The following is a 20,124-nucleotide window of genomic DNA, read 5'->3' as shown; positions in this document are numbered from 1 at the left end:
GGCACAGAATGTTCTCTGAGAGGCGGACCTAAATGTCCAAAATCAAAACTGGCTCAGTAGCACCTCTACTGACCGAATTGGCCGACTCCAGAAGGAAATAGCTGCCAGACTCAGCTTGGGGCAGGTGGTGAGAAAAACAACACGAGGGAAAACTTAGTTGACCTCGTCCACAGCAATCTACTTGTCGCAGATGCATCTGTTTATGACAGTATACTTAGGAGAGACCACCGCACAGTTCTTGTCGAGACGAAGTGCCGTCTATTCACTGCGGAGAACCTCCAACGTGTTGTGTGGCACGACCACCTTGCTAAATGATTCAGAACAGAATTAGCAGCTCAAAACATAGCTTCTACTAGACGCCGTGCGCCATCAGCAGCCACAAAATTGGATAAGACCACAATCTGTAAAGCCATGGTGCAAGATTATCATGCATTAATTGGATTTTAGAATATTGATTTAATATCTTATAATAAATATCTATAATCATAGAAACACAGAATATTTACAGCATAGAAAGAGGCCATTCGGCCGCTCGAGCCCGTGCTGGCTCTGTGCAGGTGCACTTGAGCTAGTCCCACTTCCCCGCCCTTTCATCGTAGCCCTGCATTTTTTTCCTTCAGGTATTTATCCAATTCCCTTTTGAAAGCTCCGATGGAGTCTGCCACCACCAGCCTTTCAGGCAGTGCATTCCATGTCCTAACCACTCGCTGCATAAAAAAATATTTCTCATGTTGCTTTTGGTTCTTTTCCCAATCACCTTAAATCTGTGTCTTCTGGTTCATCGACCCTTTCGCCAATGGGAACAGTTTCTCTCTATCTACTCCGTCTAAACCCCTCATGATTTTGAATATATCTATGAAATCTACTTTCAACCTTCTCTGCTCTAAGGGGAATATCCCCAGTGTTTCTAGTCTATCCACGTAACTGAATTCCCTCGTCCCTGGAATCATTCTCGGAATTATTTTCTGCAATGTCTCTAAGGCCGTCACATTCTTGCTAAAGTGTGGCGCCCAGAATTGGACACAATACTCCAGTTCATGCTGAACCAGTGTTTTATATACTTTCATTATAACTTCTTTGCTTTTGTACTCTATGCCTCTATTTATGAAGCCCAGGATACCGAATGTTTATTTAACCGCTTTCTCAAACTGCCCTGCCACCTTCAACTATTTGAGCACCAACACCTTCAGGTCTCGCTATTCATGCACCCAGTTTAGAATTGTACACTTTAGTTTATATTGCCTCTTCTCGTTCTTCCCACCAAAATGTAACACTTCACACTTTTCTGCGTTAAATTTAATCAGCCACGTGTCTGCCCATTTCACCAACCTGCCTATGTCTTCTTCAAGTCTACCACTATCCTCCCCACTGTTCACTATACTTGCAAGTTTTCTGTCATCTGCAAATTTTGAATTGTTCCCTGTAAACCCAAGCTCAAGTCATTAATATATATCAAGATAAGCAATGGTCCTTGTACAGACCTCTGGGGAACACCACTCTATAACTGCCTCCAATCCAATCATCTGTAATGAGGTTATAATCATGTATATGAATTAAATGTAGAAATCTGTTATCATCATTTTTATGTAATGGTAACCTGAATTATATTTTTGTAATCATTGCGCTTATAATTAAAATGATGTACTTATGCTGTAAGCTTATGGGTGAGAAAGAGAATTGCTATAGCCGAATAGGGAGGTTGTGGGTGAAAGGTGGATATTAGCCACAGTAAGGATGATACATAGAGTGCAACTAGCCTGAGAGGCAAGGTCAGGTGTAGCTGCCACTGTAATGGAATGTTACGACTTCTCCAACGAAACGAAAACCTAAGCCTTTCACAGAAACAGCTAGGACGCTATATCTCTGCAAACTGGAGACATGTGCCGTTGTATTGCCATAATTAACCCAAATATGTGTCTTGTTGGTCAAAAACAGTTGATGTATTATTATCTTATGTCTAGAACATGCGTAAGCCAAGTAGGAGCGGACGTGGCATCTCTGTGATTTGATTTGAGGGCTTTTGGATGGCAGCCAGCAATTGCACAGTAAGAGTCCAAAAGGTTTTGAATGCGAGTAAGTGTATAACAGGGGGATCTTAACAGACACAAATGCCCAGAAATTCGTGTCAGAGGCTTCCCGAGGGCACAAGCCTCTAACCTGCACTTACCTTGCGCGCTGGACGTTGTGCTGTGGGCCCCCGTGGTATTCCAATCCTGGGCCACCTGCAACTGCCGGCGCATAGTGCTTGCGTATACCAGGGGCGTAGTTAGTTCAAAGCATCCCCTGGGATCATGTGGGCCATGGAGAACCAATGGTAGCAGGGAATGCTTCATTCATAAATTTGACAGGAAGAGCTGTCAAACCTATAAATACTATAAGCCCCAAAACATCACTAAAACTTCAATTAATTTTACAAAATCACATTTTTATAACAACTATGAATTATATGAAATAACTATTTTAAACAATAATTTACACTTTTGAAAAGATTAATTACATGTTCTAACTGGGTTAAAAATAAACTTACCTTTCTTTAAAGCATTTAAAAATAATAAACCTGTGGAAAAATGTTTTAATTGTAATTAATTCACCACTTACCTTGTCAAAAGCAGGCCTTGCGCCTGCTTTTTAAAAGTGTAACTTTTGAAGACTTACACTCCCGGAGAACCCTGCAAAAAAAACATAAATTCGATGCGCACGCGCTGCCTCTCTGACGCAAGCGTTCCATCTGTCAACCCCTTCTTTCAAGGCAATGGAACTTCCGATTTCCCACGCATGTGCAGTGCATGCACAAAACCGGCACTTTGGTTGGGCCTACACGCGAGTATCCAGAGCGTACTCACGAGTGGGGACCCGAATTTCTGGGACAATATTTTTTAAATATCTATAAATAACAAGAAACAACTATTTTAAACAATAATTTAAAACTTTGAAAAAATTAATTACATAATCTAATGGGGCTAAAAATAACATTATCTTTCGCTAAAGTATTTAAGAATAATAAACCTGTGGAAAAATGTTTTAACTTTAATTAATTCACCACTTACCTTGTTAGAAGCAGGCCTTGCGTCTGCTTTGTAAAAGTGTAACTGCTGGAGACTTACCCTCCCGGAGAAACCTGCAAAAAAAACGTAAGTTTGATGCGCACGCACTGCCTCTCTGGTGCACGCGTTCCACCTGTCAACCCCTTCTTTGAAGGGAATGGAAGTTCCGGTTTCCCACGCATGTGCAGTGCATGCACAAAACCGGCACTTTCGTTGGGCCGATGCATGAGTACCCAGCGTGTACTCTTGCGTGGGGACCCGAATTTCTGGGTCATTGTGTAGAAGATTTCAGGAAGATTCAAGGAGACACTCGGGAGAAAAAGGAAGAGGAGTGACCAGAGACATAGGGTGCAACTTTTTCACGGTTGCGCTTCTACCCGGAGATTAACAGATTAATGTAAGTCTCAAGTGTCCTCTCCAAACGACTGCTCAAACACTGTAATGTATTAAGCCTTGCTTGTGCTGCATAAGGAGAAATTATTGTCCCCAGTACGGTTCAACCTCGAATCAATTGGATCCAGGTTCCCTCTGCGATCTTATAATGGCCTGGCATATCCATCATTCTGCCATTACCATCAAGCCAGGGGAACATCCCTGGTTCAATGAAGCATATAGAAGAGCATGCCAGGAGCAGCAACCGACGTACCTGAAAATGTGGTGCCAATGTGGTGAAGCTAAAACACAGGAGTGCATGCATGCTAAATAGCAGTGCAACATGCTAATGACTGAGCTAAGTCACCCAACAACCAATGGATCAGATCAAAGCTCTGCAGTCCTGCCACATCCAGTCATAAATGGTTGTGGACAATTAAACAACTAACCGGAGGGAGAAAGATCAATGAACATCCCCATCCTCAACATCCCTAGCAAGGACGTATAAAATTGCAGAGTGACTGATTTAATATTATACTTCAATCGGTTTGTAATAGAAACATAGAAACAGAAAAGATAAGAGCAGGAGTAGGCCATTCGGCCCCTCGAGCCTGTTCTGCCATTTAATGAGATCATGGATGATCATCCAAATTCAGTACCATGTCCCTGTTTTCTCCCCTTATCTCTCGATGCCCTTAGCCTAAAGAAATATATCTAACTCGTTCTTGAATATATTTAATGAATTGGCATCAACTGCCTTGTGTGGTAAAGAATTCCATACGTTCACCACTCTCTGGGTGAAGAAATTCTTACTCATCTCAGTCCCAAATGGCTTACCCCTTATCATTAGACTATGACACCTGGTTCTGGACTCCCCCGCCATCGGGAACAACCTTCCTGCATCTAGTGTGTCCAGTACTGTTAGAATTTTATAAGTTTCAATGAGCTCCCCTCTCATTCTTCTAAATTCTAGCGAATACAGGCCTAATCGACCCAATCTCTCCTCATACGTCATTCCTGCCATCCCATGTATCAGTCTGGTGAATCTTCGCTGCACTCCCTCCATTGCAAGAACATCCTTCCTCAGATAAGGCGACCAAAACTGCACACAATACTCAAGGTGTGGTCTCATCAAGGCCCTGTAAAATTGCAACAATACATCCTTGCTCTTGTACATGAATCCTCTCACTATGAAGGCCAACATACCATATGCCTCCTTAACCACCAGCTGCACCTTCATGCTTACCTTCAGCGACTGGTGCACAAGGACACTCAGGCATCGTTGCACTTCCACTTTTCCCAATCAATTGCTGTTCAGATAATAAGCTGTCTTCCTGTATTGCAACCGAAGTGGAAAACCACGCATTTATCCACATTATACTGCATTTGCCATGCATCTGCCCAATCACCCAACCTGTCAATATAATACGGGAGATTCTCAGCACCCTCCTCACAGCACACACGCCCACCCACCTATTTGTCATCTGCAAACTTGGAGATATTACATCTAGTTCCCTCGGCTTGATCATTTATATATATTTTGAATAGCTGGGGTCCTAGCACTGATCCCTGCGGTACACCACAAGTCACTGCCTGCCACTCGGAAAAAGACACTTTTATTCCAACTCTTTGCTTCCTGTCTGCCAACCAGTTCTCTATCAAAGACAGTACCTTACCCCCAATCCCATGTGCTTTAACTTTGCACGCTAATCTCTTATGCGGGACCTTATCGAAAGCCTTCTGAAAGTTAAATACACCACATCTACTCGTTCTCCCTTATATGTTCTACCAGTTACATCATCAATAATTTCCAGTAGATCAGTCAAGCATGATTTTCCTTTTGTAAAACCATGTTGACTTTGTCCGATCCTGTCACTGTTTTCCAAGTGCTCTGCTTTTACATCTTTTATAATGGACTCTAGCTTTTTCCCCACTACCGATGTCAGACTTACCAGTCCATAATTCCCCGTTTTCTCTCTGCCAACTTTTTTAAATAGTGGGGTTACATTAGCTCTCCTCCAATCCATGGGAACTGTTACAGAGTCTATAGATCTTTGTAAGATGAGCAGCAATGCATCTACTATTTCTAGGGCATTCTTAAGTATCCTAGGGTGCAGATTATCAGACCCTGGGGATTTATCGGCCTTCAATCCCGTCAATTTCCCTAACACCACTTACCTTCATATACTGATGTCATTCAATTCCTCCCTCTGATTAGATCCTATGTTCCCCGAGATCACTGGGAGGTTATTTGTGTCCTCCTTTGTGAAGACAGTACGAAAGTATGTATTTAATTGGCCTGCCTTTTCTTTGTTCCCCTTTATAAATTCCTCTGATTCTGACTGCAAGGGACCTACGCTTGACTTCACCCATCTTTTTCTCATCACATATCTATAGAACCTTTTACAGTCAGTTTTTATGTTTCCAGCTAGCTTGCTCTCATAATCTATTTTACCCCTCTTAATTAATCCCTTTGTCCTCCTTTGCTGAATCCTAAACTGCTCCCAACCCTCAGGTTTGCTGCTTTTTCTGGCCAAATTACACGTCCTCTCCTTGGTTCTTATGCTATCCATAATGTATCTTGTCACCACGGTTGAGTCACCTTTTTTGTTTTATTTTTATGACAAACAGGGATGACCAAATTTGGGAGTTCATCCATGCGATCTTTAAATGTTTGCCATTGCCTGTACACCGTCAGCCCTTTAAGTAACGTTCACCAATCAATCCTAGCCAACTCGTGCCTCATATCCTCCTAGTTTCTTTTAGTTAAATTCAGGAGCCTAGTCTCTGAGTCAACTGCCTCACTCTCCATTTTAATGATGGTGTGGAGATGCCGGAGTTAGACTGGGGTGGACAAATGTAAGAAGTCACACAACTCCAGGTTATAGTTCAACAGCTTTATTTGAAGTCACAAGTTTTCGGAGCGCTGCTCCTTCATTAGGTGAAGAGGAGAGATGCACAAAGACACAGCTTATATAGTCAGAGAATAATGTCAGATGTTTAAAGGTAATCTTTCTAACTGCCATTTATCACAACTCGGCAGAGAGATAATCACAGCAATCAAAAGTGTGAATGGTGTCCAAACAGGTCAGTCAGGAAAACATTACATCAAAGAACAATGAGGTGGGGTCACAAGGGGTCAAATGTTGCAGATGCTGGGGTCTGTGTGAAAAACAGAAAAACAGACAAAAAAAATTTTTTTTGCTGGAAATCACAGCAGGTCCGGCCGCATCTGTGTAGAGAGAATAAGCCAATGATGACTCGAGTCTGGATGACCCTACGTCAGGTGGGGTTACATGTAGCGTGACTTGAACCCAAGATCCCGGTTCAGACCGTCCTCGTGGGTGCGGAACTTGGCTATCAGTTTCTGCTTGACGATTTTGCATTGTCGTGTGTCTCAAAGGCCACCTTGGAGAATGCTTACCCGCAGATCAGAGGCTGAATGTCCTTGACCCCTTGTGACCCCACCTCATTGTTCTTTGATGTAATGCTTTCCTGAGTGACTTGTTTGGACACCATTCACACCTTTGATTGCTGTGATTATCTCTCTGCCGAGGTGTGATAAATGGCAGTTAGAAAGATTACCTATAAACATCTAACATTATTCTCTGACTATATAAGCTGTGTCTTTATGCATCTCTCCACTTCACCTGATGAAGGAGCAGCGCTCCGAAAGCTTGTGACTTCAAATAAAGCTGTTGGACTATAACCTGGTGTTGTGTGACTTCTTACATTTTAAAGATGATTTCCATCATATTTTGATCGCTCCTCCCCAAGGGGCCTCGGAGAACAAGATTGTTAATTAATCCTTTCTCATTGCATAATACCCAGTCTAAGATGGCCTGATCTCTAGTCGGTTCCACAACATATTGGTCCAGGAAACCATCCCGTATGCACTCTACGAATTCCTCCTCCACAGTATTTTTATTAATTTGGTTAGCTCGATCTATATGTAGATTAGAGTCAACCATGATACCTGCACTGCGCTTATTGCAGGCTTCTCTAATTTGCCGTTAAATGCCATCCCCAAACTCAGCATTACTGTTTGGGGGTCTGTATACAACTCCCACTAACGGTTTCTTCCCCTTGGTATTGCTCAGCTATTACCATACAATTTCCACAACATCAGAGCTAATATTCTCCCTTACTATTGCTGATCTCCTTTTTAACCAGCAATACTACTCCACCTCTTTTTCCTTTTTTCCTTTCCTTCCTGAATATTGAATACCCCTGGATGTTCAATTCCCAGTCTTGGTCCCCCTGGAGCCAAGTCTCCATAATCCTAATGATCTCATTCCCGTTTACATCTATATACGCAGCTAATTCATCCACCTTATTATGAATGCTCCTCACATTAAACTCAAAGATCTCAGGCTTGATTTTTTAACACTCTTAGTCCTGTTTAGAATTATTCTCCAATGTGGCCCTGTTTGATTTCCACACTTGATTTCTCTGCCTTCCAATTTTGCTTTTCTCCTTCCTGCCTTTTGTTTCTATCCATTGCTTACCTTTCCTCTGTCGCCTTGCACAGGTTTCCAGCCCCCTGCCATTTTAGTTTAAACCCTCCCCAACAGCATTAGCAAACATTGCCCCTAGGACATCGGTTCCGGTCCTGCCCAGGTGCAAACCGTCCACTTTTTACTTGTCCCACCACCCCCAGAACTGGTTCCATTGTCCCATGAATTTGTATCCCTCCCCCTTGCACCAATCCTCTAGCCCAGTATTCAGCTGAAATATCCTTCTATTTCTACACTAACCAGACACGTGGCACTGGTAGCAATCCTGAGATTACTACCTTTGAGGGCTTATTTATTAATGTACCTCCTAACTCCCTATATTCAGCTTTTAGGACCTCATGCAGTTTTTTACCTATATTGTTGGTACATATCTGCACTACGGCAACTGTCTGTTCACCCTCCACCTCCAGAATGCCCCGCAGCTGCTCCGAGACATCCTTGACCCTTGCACCAGGGAGGCAACATCCCATTCTGGAGTCTCATTTGTGGCCACAGAAACGCCTTTCTATTCCTCTTTCAACAGCATACCCTATCACTATAGCTCTCCCGCACATTTTCCTCCCATCCTGTGCAGCATGACTACCCATGCTGCCAGAAAGTTGGCTGCTGCTGCCTTCTCCCGAGAACCCAACCCCCTCAACAATATCCAAAGTGGTATATCTCTTTGAAAGTGGGATGGCCACAGGTGACCACTGCACTATCTGCCTGCGCTTACTAGTCTGCCTGGTTGTAACCCAATCCCTTCCTACCTGTGCAGACTTTACCTGCGGTGTGACCAACTCCCTATACATGCTATCCACAATGTGCTCAGCATCGCAAATGCTTCAGTATATATTCATTCGCAGCTCCAGCGCCACAATGTGGTCTGATTGTAGCTGCAGCTGGATACACTTCCCGCACATTTGATCATCAGGGACACACCAAGTGTCCCTGATTTCCCACATAGAGCAGGAGGAGCATGCCACAGAGCCGAGCAGTTCTGCCATTAATTACCCTTTAATTAATTCAAATTAAATTAAATCAAATCAATACCGCTAATTACACTACAATTAAATTATATACTCAGTGCCCTTCTTTACCAGCACTCACCGCTATGCAACAGGAACCCTAGAAACTATAAAACACGGAAATTAAATTTGGAAAAAAAGCGAGAAAGAGAGCAATATTCACCAACCAATCACTTACCTGCTTTCTGGTGACGTCACACTTCAATTATTTTTACTTCTCTCTCTCCTCTCGCTGACTCTGTGCCTCTCGCAAGTCCGCCGCTCAGCTCCGGTCCCAGGCCTCCTCTCCATGCTCTTTATATCCTCCTCTCGCTGACACTGTGCCTCTCGCAATTCTGCCGCTCAGCTCCAGTCCCAGGCCTCCTCTCAGCACTCTTTTTATCCTCCTCTCGCTGACTCTGTGCTTCTCGCAGGTCCGCCGCTCAGCTCCGGTACCAGTCCTCCTCTCCGTGCTCTTTTATTCTTCCTCTCGCTGACTCTGTGCCTCTCACAGGTCCACCACACAGCTCCGGTCCCAGTCCTCCTCTCCGTGCTCTTTTATTCTTCCTCTCGCTGACTCTGTGCCTCTCACAGATCCACCGCTCAGCTCCGGTCCCAGTCCTCCTCTCCATGCTCTTTATATCCTCCTCTCGCTGACACTGTGCCTCTCACAGGTCCGCCGCTCAGCTCCAGTCCCAGGCCTCCTCTCAGCACTCTTTTTATCCTCTTCTCGCTGACTCTGTGCCTCTCGCAGGTCCGCCGCTCAGCTCCGGTCCCAGTCCTCCTCTCCGTGCTCTTTTATTCTTCCTCTCGCTGGCTCTGTGCCTCTCACAGGTCCACCGCTCAGCTCCGGTCCCAGTCCTCCTCTCCGTGCTCTTTTATTCTTCCTCTCACTGGCTCTGTGCCTCTCACAGGTCCACCGCTCAGCTCCGGTCCCAGGCCTCCTCTCCACGCTCTTTTTATCCTCCTCTCGCTGACTCTATGCCTCTCGCAGGTCCACCACACAGCTAATATGTCATTTGCTTTCCTAACTGCACCTGCAGGCTAACTTGCAGTGTAGAATGACACATAGTTTCAATTGAAGTCCAAAATGACCCAATCTTCCACCATTTAAAAATATTCTGTTTTCCTCTTTTTCTTACCAAAGTGGATAAGGTCACACATCTCCATCTTATATTCCATCATCCATGTTCTTTCCCACTCACGTAACCTGTCTATATTGCTTTGCATCATCTTTGCATTTGCCTCACACCTTACTTTCACACCCAACTTTGTATCATCTGCAAACTCGGATTCATTTGACACATTGCAGCCTCCAATTCATTCAATGTATTGCTTATACCCCATATATTAGTATGTAGCACACGTATTTGACCTGATGCGGTCTTTCTTACACCGTTCAACTTAACACCTTTCTTATTTGTCTCGCCTGCTGTAACTGCTTTAATTATTTTAGTACTACCTTCACTGGAGTATCACGTCATGACCTGCAATCTGCTCTTATCCTTTTTATCGTTCAATTATAATTTTTACTGTTGTTTATGACTGAATCCTCCCCCCACCCCATTTTTGAGAATAATGTGTTTTTGCCTCGCTATTTATACGTTCCACTAGGACCTTGGTTCTGTCTTAGTTCAGGTACAACATGTTCCAACGGTATGGCTATCTCTTTGCCCTGTACTTTGCCCCATGAAATGGATCCCCTCCCTCATACACCACTCATCCAGCCATGTGTTCACTTTTCTGGTCTGCTTGTCTCTGTAACAATTAGAACGTGGCCCGGGTAATAATGCTGAGATTAGCACCCTTGAAGACCTGGTTGATAATTTAGCTCCTCACTCCACATAATCCCTCAGCTAGAACGCCGCCCTTTTTGCCCTTTGTCACTTGTCCCGACATGAACCATGACAAATCTCCAAATACATTTGCCGCATCAAGTAACCCTTTATCGTCCCATCATCTTATGGTTAAACGGGGACAATTAACCCGGGAACATCAGTTAATCTTCCAGCTGTGTGTGAGGCCCCGCTCGGGGAGAGAACTTCTGTTATCTCTGCCAAAAATTTCGCGCAAGTTACAGCTGAATTCGTTGTGGATCCAGTTTAATGGGGAAATAAAGTGAGAGACTGCCCCCTCCTATAAATTAGGAGTACAGGGACATTTAAACTTGTAACGGGACAGAATAAACTCTCATTGTTTCATAACATGCCGTGAGACGGATTTTACAGCAACGGTTATTGCCGTTTCCAATTCCATTTTGCAATTTACTATTGATTCTGTCCCCACCACCCTTTCAGGTGTTGCATTCCCGATAACAACGACTCGCTGTACAAAAATAATATTTCTTCATGACGTCACTGGCTTTCCTGTCAATTACCTTGAAATTCGCAACTTGTTTTGGAACAGGGGCGGTCAATGTGGAGCTATTTGCTCGTGTGGAGGGTAAATAAAGTAATTGACTGAATGGGCGGAATGGATAGTTTCCGTTTTGTAAGAGCGACGTTTTTTTTGTACATTGAGGTTTCACGGTTTAGCATTAGTTTTAGGGCCCTGGGAAAATGATTGGGGATCTCAGGGTGTCAGAGCACTGACTCCAGACTTGGGGTCAGTGAGCACTGGGAATGTGGCCTAAAAGTTTGTGAACACAGAGAACGGCACTGTTGTTAGGTAGTTGGGGGAAATATGAAATGTGGCTTTCTGGGATTCAGAAATTCGAACATCTTAGAATGTACATGTGACTTTGAAAGATTTATTTAACAATTCAAAGGTTAAAAATCTTCATGTAAACCCAAGTTTCTGAGATATGCTGAGGCTTTGAAGGTAAATCTTCATGGAAGGCCCTGAAATAAATATTTAAAACAATGCAATCATTAGATTGAATGATGTTGATGCGAAAATGATGTTTTTGTTTTTATTTAGATACTTATTTTGAAGATTAGACATTTCAGTTACTGAAAAAAATGACAGATATTATTTTCAACCATCTCTTTGATTAAATTTATTGATTGATCAAGAAACTTGTTTCTGTGCCGGCTCTGTGAAAGAGCCTCTATTTAGTCCCACTCCTCTGATCCTTCCCCATAGCCCAGCATGATTTCCCCTTGAAGAATTTATCCAATTAATTTGAAAGTTACTATTGAAACTGCTTCCACAACCATTTTAAAGCACTGCATTCCAGATCATAAGAAGTTGCTGCGAGACAAAAAATAATCTCATCTTCTCTCTGGTTCAATGGCTAACTCCCTTAAAAATGAACATCTTTACATATCTTGAATTTATATTATTATTTGTGGTCATAAATCGAGGTAAATGGCAATTTGGGAAGCGGAGATGTGGATTTGGCTTCTCTCTGATACAGGCGGAGGAAGTGGGAGATGTCAAACTGAGGCTCGGCAGCACCACAACTGGAAGGAGCATTTAATTACAGCATGGAAGTCGATACTGGAGCTAACCTTCCTAAAAGTGAACAGAATGTAGTGAATCAAAGGAGATCTACAAATTCCAATAAAGGGTAGAGAACCGTAACACCTTGTCGAATCTCCGAGAAACACCTTAGTGCACTTGACACAGCTTATTTTGGAGGGGCAGTGAGTATTCTGCCTGCACCCCTGCGGCCGCAGTGATGGGTTCAGACAGCATGCAGTGATGCCTCTCAATAAATGGACTGGAGCAAGTGGCATTTGGAGGGGCAAAGGACAAGTTGGCCCCCTTAACGTATCTCCAGGGCAGTCCTCAGTTTCTGCATCTGCCAGTGTCTTCTAGTAGATCAGCAGTTGGAGGGTTTCACCCTAAGAGAGGCCATGAATTTACAAAAGTCACAAACAGAAAATGGGACCTTTGAAATGTGGAACGTTTGCCATGAGTGGAGTTCCACCGGCGCTATCTTCAACTTAGCCAGAGAGAGACCGACAAAAACGTCCTCGAGTTTCAATTTCGGGACGGTATTCACAACGTTCCAAACTCGGCAGGCGACATCAGTTGAGAGCACGTACCCAGTGCCGGAGCAGTATGGCAGATACATTTCCAGAGAGTATTCCTGTTCACTCACGTACCATTTGCTGGATTTGTCCCTGACAGGTCTTGCATATCTCTGTATGTGGCCGGTGTAGATGTTCCTGCGACTGGTTCACGACAAGAGATCTCTTAAATAATCAACATTGACAAACATGTCTGAATCGGTGTTCATCACAAAGGAGGCAGACGGACAAAATTGGCTCACCCATTCCAGTCCCATCAGCACCTTGGTGTTCAGGTAGTAATAAGTGTCGCTGAACTCTTTCTGTATGATGTCTTTGTGCAGCAAACCTTCCTCCAGCAGATGCTCTTGATGCTCCTGGCTGTACCCGAGCAGGATATAGGTCATGACCCTCTTGCCCTGTGTTGTCGGCTCTCTCCCCCAGGTCTGGCAAATGACCGAGCGAGCTTCGAACTAGTCCTGGGCACTGGTGATGAGAAGGACCAGAAATGTGGGACTGATATCACATCTCCTATCAGGTCACATTAAATAGGAAGTGTCATTTAATTCTGTGTAAAGACAAGGGTCAGGAATGTTGCAGAGTAAATATCCAAATATACCAAGTGTCACCAAAAGGATCACAAAAAAAGTAAACATTTTTTTGGACGAAATTTGAAACCACATATTGCACCAGGAAAGATCTTCATGTTTTGAATCAACTGTAAAACAAAATAAACACATTGATTTTGGTGGTATCCGGGCAATGCAAGGGGAAACACTTAGCAATTTAAGATTATTTGGCTTGATTAGTAACATAGGAATAGTAGAAGGCCATTCACCCCATCGAACATGTTCTGCCATTCAATTGGATCATGGTTGATCTGTATCTGATCTCCATTTACTCGCCTTGGTAATGTAAACGTTAATGCCGAATCATCATAGCAGCTCTTAACTTGTTGGGCTGGTGTTCCTCTGTCCCTGACTTTAAAACCCAGTAACTGGTCTAATATAATAAGTTGAAGTCGCCATTAACATAATAAAAGTCGAAGGTTACAGGAGGGTCTGAACGGGTTTTCATCTTGTCAGCAGTGATTTATAAATACAGTAAAAGGAATAATGTTTTGATGGTAGAAAAAGTGGTGATCCAAAGCTAGAAACAGAGGAAGCCCAAAGCTAGAAACAGTTGAGAGTCAAAGCTAGAAACAGTAGAGGTATAAAACTAGTAAGAGTGAAGGTCCAAATCTACAATCATTGGAGGTTTAAATCTAGAAACAGTGGAGATCCCAAGCTAGAAACAATGGAGGTCCAAATCTACAATCACTGGAGGTCTAAATCTACAATCGCTGGAGGTTCAAAGCTAGAAACATTGGAGATCTAAAGCTAGAAACAGTGGTGGATCAAATCTAGAAACAGTGGATATTCAAATCTAGAAACAGTGGAGGTTCAAATCTAGAAACAGTGGAGGTTCAAATCTAGAAACATTGGAGCTCCAAAACTAGAAACAATGGAGGTTCAAATCTAGAAACAGTGGAGATTCAAATCTAGAAACAGTGGAGGTTCAAATCTAGAAAGAGTGGAGGTTCAAACCTTGAAACAGTGGAGGTTCAAATCTAGAATCACTGGAGGTTCAAAGCTAGAAACATTGGAGATTCAAATCTAGAAACAGTGGAGGTTCAAATCTAGAAACAGTGGAGGTCCAAATCCAGAATAACTGGAGGTTCAAAGCTAGAACCATTGGAGGTCCAAAACTATAAACAGTGGAGGTCCAAATTTACAATCACTGGAGGTTCATAGCTAGAAACAGTGGAGATCTAAAACTAGAAACAGTGTAATTTCAAAGCTAGAAATATTAGCGGTCCAAAGTTAGAAACACTGGAACTTCCAAGCTAGAAATATTAGCGGTCCAAAGCTAGAAACACTGGAATTTCAAAGCTAGAAATATTAGAGGTCCAAAGCTAGAAAAACTGGAATTTCAAAGCTAGAAATATTAGAGGTCCAATGCTAGAAACAGTGGAGATCTAAAGCTAAATCTGTATCCCCCAGTCCTTATATCATCAGCTAATGAGAGCGGCCATTCTCTGTCTACCTTATCCAAACCCGTCATTATCTTGTCCACCTCTATCAAATCTCCCCTCAAACTCGTTTTCTCCAAGGAGAACAACCCAGCCTCTGCAACCTAACCTTCTGGATAAAAACCCTCATCCCTGGAACCATTCTGGAAAATCTCCTCTGAACCAGCTCAAGCACCTTCGCATCCTTCCTAAACTGTGGTGACCATAACTGTATGCAATAGCATAGTTGTGGCCTAACTAGAGCTTTATAAAGGTCCAGCATAACTTGTACGATAGCAAAATACTGCAGATGTTGGAAATCCGAAATAACAACAGAAAATGCTGGAAAAACTCAGCAGGTCAGGCAACATCCGTGGAGAGAAATTTTAGTTGATGTTTCGGGTCGAACCCTTCTTCAAAACTGGAAAGAAAAGGAAATAGATCGAAGGCAGGGCTGCGATCGGACAAAAGAAGTGAAAGAAACAAAAGAAGTAAAAGAGCTAGACGAGATGGTGATAGGCTGAGATTAGGTGTAAAGTGTACTGACAGGGCAAGAGATAGCTGCCAGGTGTGAGAGAGCAACAAAAGGACAGGGGGGGGGAAAGGAGTGGAAAAATTGCAAGAAAAAATGTGTAATAGGGGCCGAGGTTATGATCTGAAATTGTTGAACTCGATATTGAGTCCGGAAGGCTGCAGAGTGCCTAATCGGAAGATGAGGTGCTGTTCCTCGAGTTTACGTTGAACTTCTGTGGAACAATACAAGAGGCCAAGGACGGTGAGGTCCGAGTGGGAATGGAGCAGTGAATTCAAATGACAGGCGACCGGAATCTCGGGGTCACGCTTACGGACTGAATGGAGGTGTTCCGCAAAGTGGTCACTCTGCAGCCTTCCGGACTCAATATCGAGTTCAACAATTTCAGATCATAACCTCGGCCCCTATTTCACATTTTTTCTTGTAATTTTTCCACTCCTTTCCTCCCCCCTTTCCTTTTGTTTCTCTCTCACACCTGGCAGCTATCTCTTGCCCTGCCAGGACACTTTACACCTAATCTCAGCCTATTACCATCTCGTCTAGCACTTTTACTTCTTTTGTTTCTTTCACTTCTTTTGTCCGATCGCAGCCCTGCCTTCGATCTATTTTCTTTTTTTTCCAGTTTTGAAGAAGGGTTCGACACGAAACGTCAACTCAAATTTCTCTCCACGGATGTTGCCTGACCTGCTGAGTTTTTCCAGCATTTTCTGTTGTTATTCCAGCATAACTTCCCTGCTTTTATGCTCTATACCTCTATTTATGAAGCCCAAGATCCCACATGCTTTGAAAACTACTCTCTCAATATGTCTTGCCACGTTCAAAGATCTGTGCTCATGAAACCCAGGTCCGTCTGTGCACACTCTTTAGAACTGCGCCATTAAGTCTATATTGCCTCTCCCTATCCTTCTGCCAAAATGCATCATCTCATCCTTCTCTGTATTAAATTCCAGCTGCCACTTGTCTTCCCGTTATTCCAGCCTATCTATTTTCTGTTGCTGTAGATTGGTATGCTCCTCACTGTTTGCCACACCTCCAAGTTTGGTATCATCGGCAAACTTTAAAATTTTGTCCTGTATTCCAATATCAAGTCGTTTATATCAAAAAACAGTGGCTCCAGCACTAACACTTTGGGAGGCCCACTGTCTACCATGCTTTAGTTTGAAGAATGACCATTTACCATGACTCGCTGTTTTCTGTCCTTAAGCCAGTTTCTTATGCAAGCTGACACTGACACTCCTATTCCATGAGGCCCAATTTTGATAACCAGCCCTTTATGTGGTACTTTTTCAAACGCGGTCTTCAAATCCATATAGACAACATCCACTGCATTCCCTTCATCAACCTTCTCTGTTATTTCATCAAAAAATTCAATTAGATTAATTAAACATGAGCGGCCCTTTGTAAATCCGTGCTGGCTCTTCTTAGTTAACTTAAAGCTCTACAAGTTCCTGTTAATTTTTCCCTGATTATCGTTTCTAAAACCTGACCCCCCACTGATATTAAACTGTAGTTACGTGGATTGTCCTTGCACCCTTTCTGGAACAAGTGTGTCATCTTTGCCACGTTCTAATCCTTTGGCACCTCTCCCGTGTCTAGGGAAGATTGGAAGATTATGGCAAGCCCTTCTGTTATCTCAAACCCTACTTGCCTTAGCAATCTGGGATGCCAGCGATCTGGACCAGCCGACTTACCCACTCGAAGCATATCCAGCTTTTCCAGTACATCCTGCCTATAATTTCCACCCCATCCAATACCTCTACCATATCGGCTTCTACCAATATTTTGTCAGCATCCACTTCCTTAGCAAACACCGATACGAAGTATTCATTAAGTATTCTAGCCCTGTGCCTCTGAGCATATATCAACTGCTTTGTTCCTAATAGGCCCCTCCCCGCCTTTTAATACCTGTTTACTCTTTATATGCTGGTAGGAGATTTTCAGGTTCACTTTTAAGTTAACGGCCATTCTACTCTCATATTCTCTCTTTGCCAATATTACTTTCATCTTCACTTCCCCTCCCAACGTTTTATATTTAGTCTGGTTGTCCCTTGAAGAATTCACCTGACATGCATCAAACACCCTCTTTTTTGTTTCATCATCTTCTCTATCTCTCTCGTAATCCAAGGAGCCCTTGCTTTGGTTCCCTTATGCTTCCTTCTTCTTGGAATGTACCATACTTTCAAATAGAGATTTCTTTCTCCGCCTTGAATATATTCAATGACTCAGCTCCACAGCTCCCTGGGGTAGAGATTTCCAAGTATTCGCGGCCCTCTGAGGGAAGAAGTTCCTCCTCATCTCCGTTTTAATTGGGCGACCAGTATTCTGAAACTATGCCCCATAGTTCTAGATTCCCCATGAGGTGAAACATCCTCTCAGCATCTACCATCTCAAGCCCCCTCAGAAACTTATATGTTTCAATGAGACCACCTCTCATTCTTCTAAACTCCAATGAGTATGGGTCGAACCTGATCAATCATTTTTTCTTAAGACAGCCCATTCAACTCAGGAATCAACCAAGTGAAGCTTCTCTGAACTTCTTGCAATACAAGTATACCCTTCCTTAAATAAGGAGACCACAACTGTACGCAGTACACCAGCTGTGGTCTCACCAACGCTCTGTACAGTTGTAGCAAGACTTCTGTACATTTATACTCCTTCCCCCTTGCAATAAAGCCCAATATTCCATTTGCCTTCCTTATTGCTGTACCAGCATGCTAACTTTTTGTGCTTCATGTACAAGAACACCCAGATCCTTCTGCACCGCCGAATTATGTAGTGTCTCTGCATTTAAATCATATTTTGCTTTATAATCTTCCTAACAAATTGGATAACCTCTCATTTTCCCACATTATACTCCATCTGACAATTTTTTACCCATTAATTTAACCCTTTGCAGACTCTTTCTGTACTCCTCAAAACTTGCTTTCCCACCTATCTTTGTATCGTCAGCAAATTCAGCAAAAGAACACTCGATCCCTTCATCCAAGTCAGTAATATAAATTGTAAATAGTTGAAGCACCAACACTGATCCCTTTAGCAACCCACTAGTTATATTTTGCAAACCTGAAAATGATCCATCTATTGTGAATCTCTGATTTGCTTTATTCAGCCAATCCTCCATCCAATCGAATGTATTACCACCAATACCACGAGCTCTTAGCTTGTGCAGTAAACTTTTATGTGGCACGTTATTGAATGCCTTCTGGAAATGCAAATACACTGCATCTACTGGTACCCCTTTATCCACCCTGTTCGATACATCCTGAAAGTACTCCAGCTAATTTGTCAAACACGATTTCCCTTTCATAAAGCCATGTTGACTCTGCTTGATTATATTATGATTTTCTAAATGTCCTGTTATTATATCCTTAATAATGGATTCCAACATTTTCTCGATAACAGATGGTAGGCTAACTGGCCTATAGTTTCCTGCTTTGTGGCTCCTTCCTTTCTTGAATAGCGGAGTTAATTTTGCAGTTTTCCAATCAGCTGGGACCTATCCGCAATCCATTTTGGTAGATTGCAAGCAACACATCCACTATCTCTGCAGCCAGTACTTTAAAAACAATAGCATGTGTGCCATTAGGTCCAGGGGACTTGTCATTCTTCAGTCCCATTAGTTTGATTAGTACATTTTCTCTGCTAAGAGTGATTGTTCAAATTCCTCCCTCCCTATAGCCGCTTGATTCACAATCTTCTACCATGAAGATTGATACGAAATTTTGTTCAAATTCTCTTCCATTTCCTTGTTTCCCATTATTAATTCCCCAGTCTCATCCTCTGTATGACTAACCATTACTTGAGCTACTCTCTTCTTTTTATAATTTTATATTTTTTGCTAGTTTACTCTCATAACCTATTTCTCCATTTTAATTATTTTTTAGTCACCCTTTGCTGGTTTCTAAAAAAATCACAATGCTCTGGCCTACCACTAATCTTGCAACGTCGTATGCCTTTTCATAAGGACATAAGAACGTAAGATGTAAGAGCTGGAGTAAGCCATACGGCCCCTCGAGCCTGCTCTGCCATTCAATAAATTATGGCTGATCATCGAACTCAACTGCAATTTCAAGCCCGATCTCCATATCCCTTGATTCCCCAGAGTCCAAAAATATATCTATCTCAGCCTTGAATATACTCAAACACTCAGCGTTCACAGCCCTCTGGGGCAGAGAATTCCAAATATTCACAACCCTCTGAGTGAAGAAATCCCTCCTCATCTCAGTCTTAAATGGCTTACCACTTATCCTGAGACAATGTCCCCTAGTTACAGACACTCGAGCCAGGGGAAACAACCTCTGAGCCTTTAAAACCCCTTCAGAATCTTGTATGTTCCAATGAGATCACCACTGATTTTTCTGAACTACAGAGAGCATAGGCCAATTCTACACAATCTCTCATCATAGGACAGATCTCTCTTCCAAGGAATCAGTCTGGTGAACCATCGTTGCACTGCCTTAAAGGTAAGTGTATCCTAGCTTAGAATTGGACACCAAAACTGTGCACAGTACTACAGGTGTGGTCTCACCAAGGCACTGTACATTTGTAGCAAGACTTCCTTACTCTTGTACACCAACCCCCTTGCAATAAATGCCAACATGCCAATTGCTTGCTGTACCTGCATGCTAGGTTCTCTGTTTCTTGGACACGGACACCCAAGTCTCTCT

The 20,124-nt window shown here is 42.9% G+C and overlaps 1 pseudogene; it reads right to left on the bottom strand.

Annotated features, from left to right (window-relative positions):
- Positions 1-11,680: 11,680 nt before the first annotated feature.
- On the bottom strand, positions 11,681-13,420 carry LOC147082095 (beta-1,3-galactosyltransferase 5-like; annotated as a pseudogene).
- Positions 13,421-20,124: the final 6,704 nt, after the last annotated feature.

Source organism: Somniosus microcephalus, unplaced genomic scaffold (assembly GCF_052327205.1).
Source record: "Somniosus microcephalus isolate GS21.2 unplaced genomic scaffold, FLI_Smic_1.0 scaffold176, whole genome shotgun sequence".
Taxonomy (NCBI): Eukaryota; Metazoa; Chordata; class Chondrichthyes; order Squaliformes; family Somniosidae; genus Somniosus; species Somniosus microcephalus.
The sequence above is the reverse complement of the archived record's forward strand: the minus strand, read 5'-3'. Positions and strand labels throughout refer to the sequence as shown.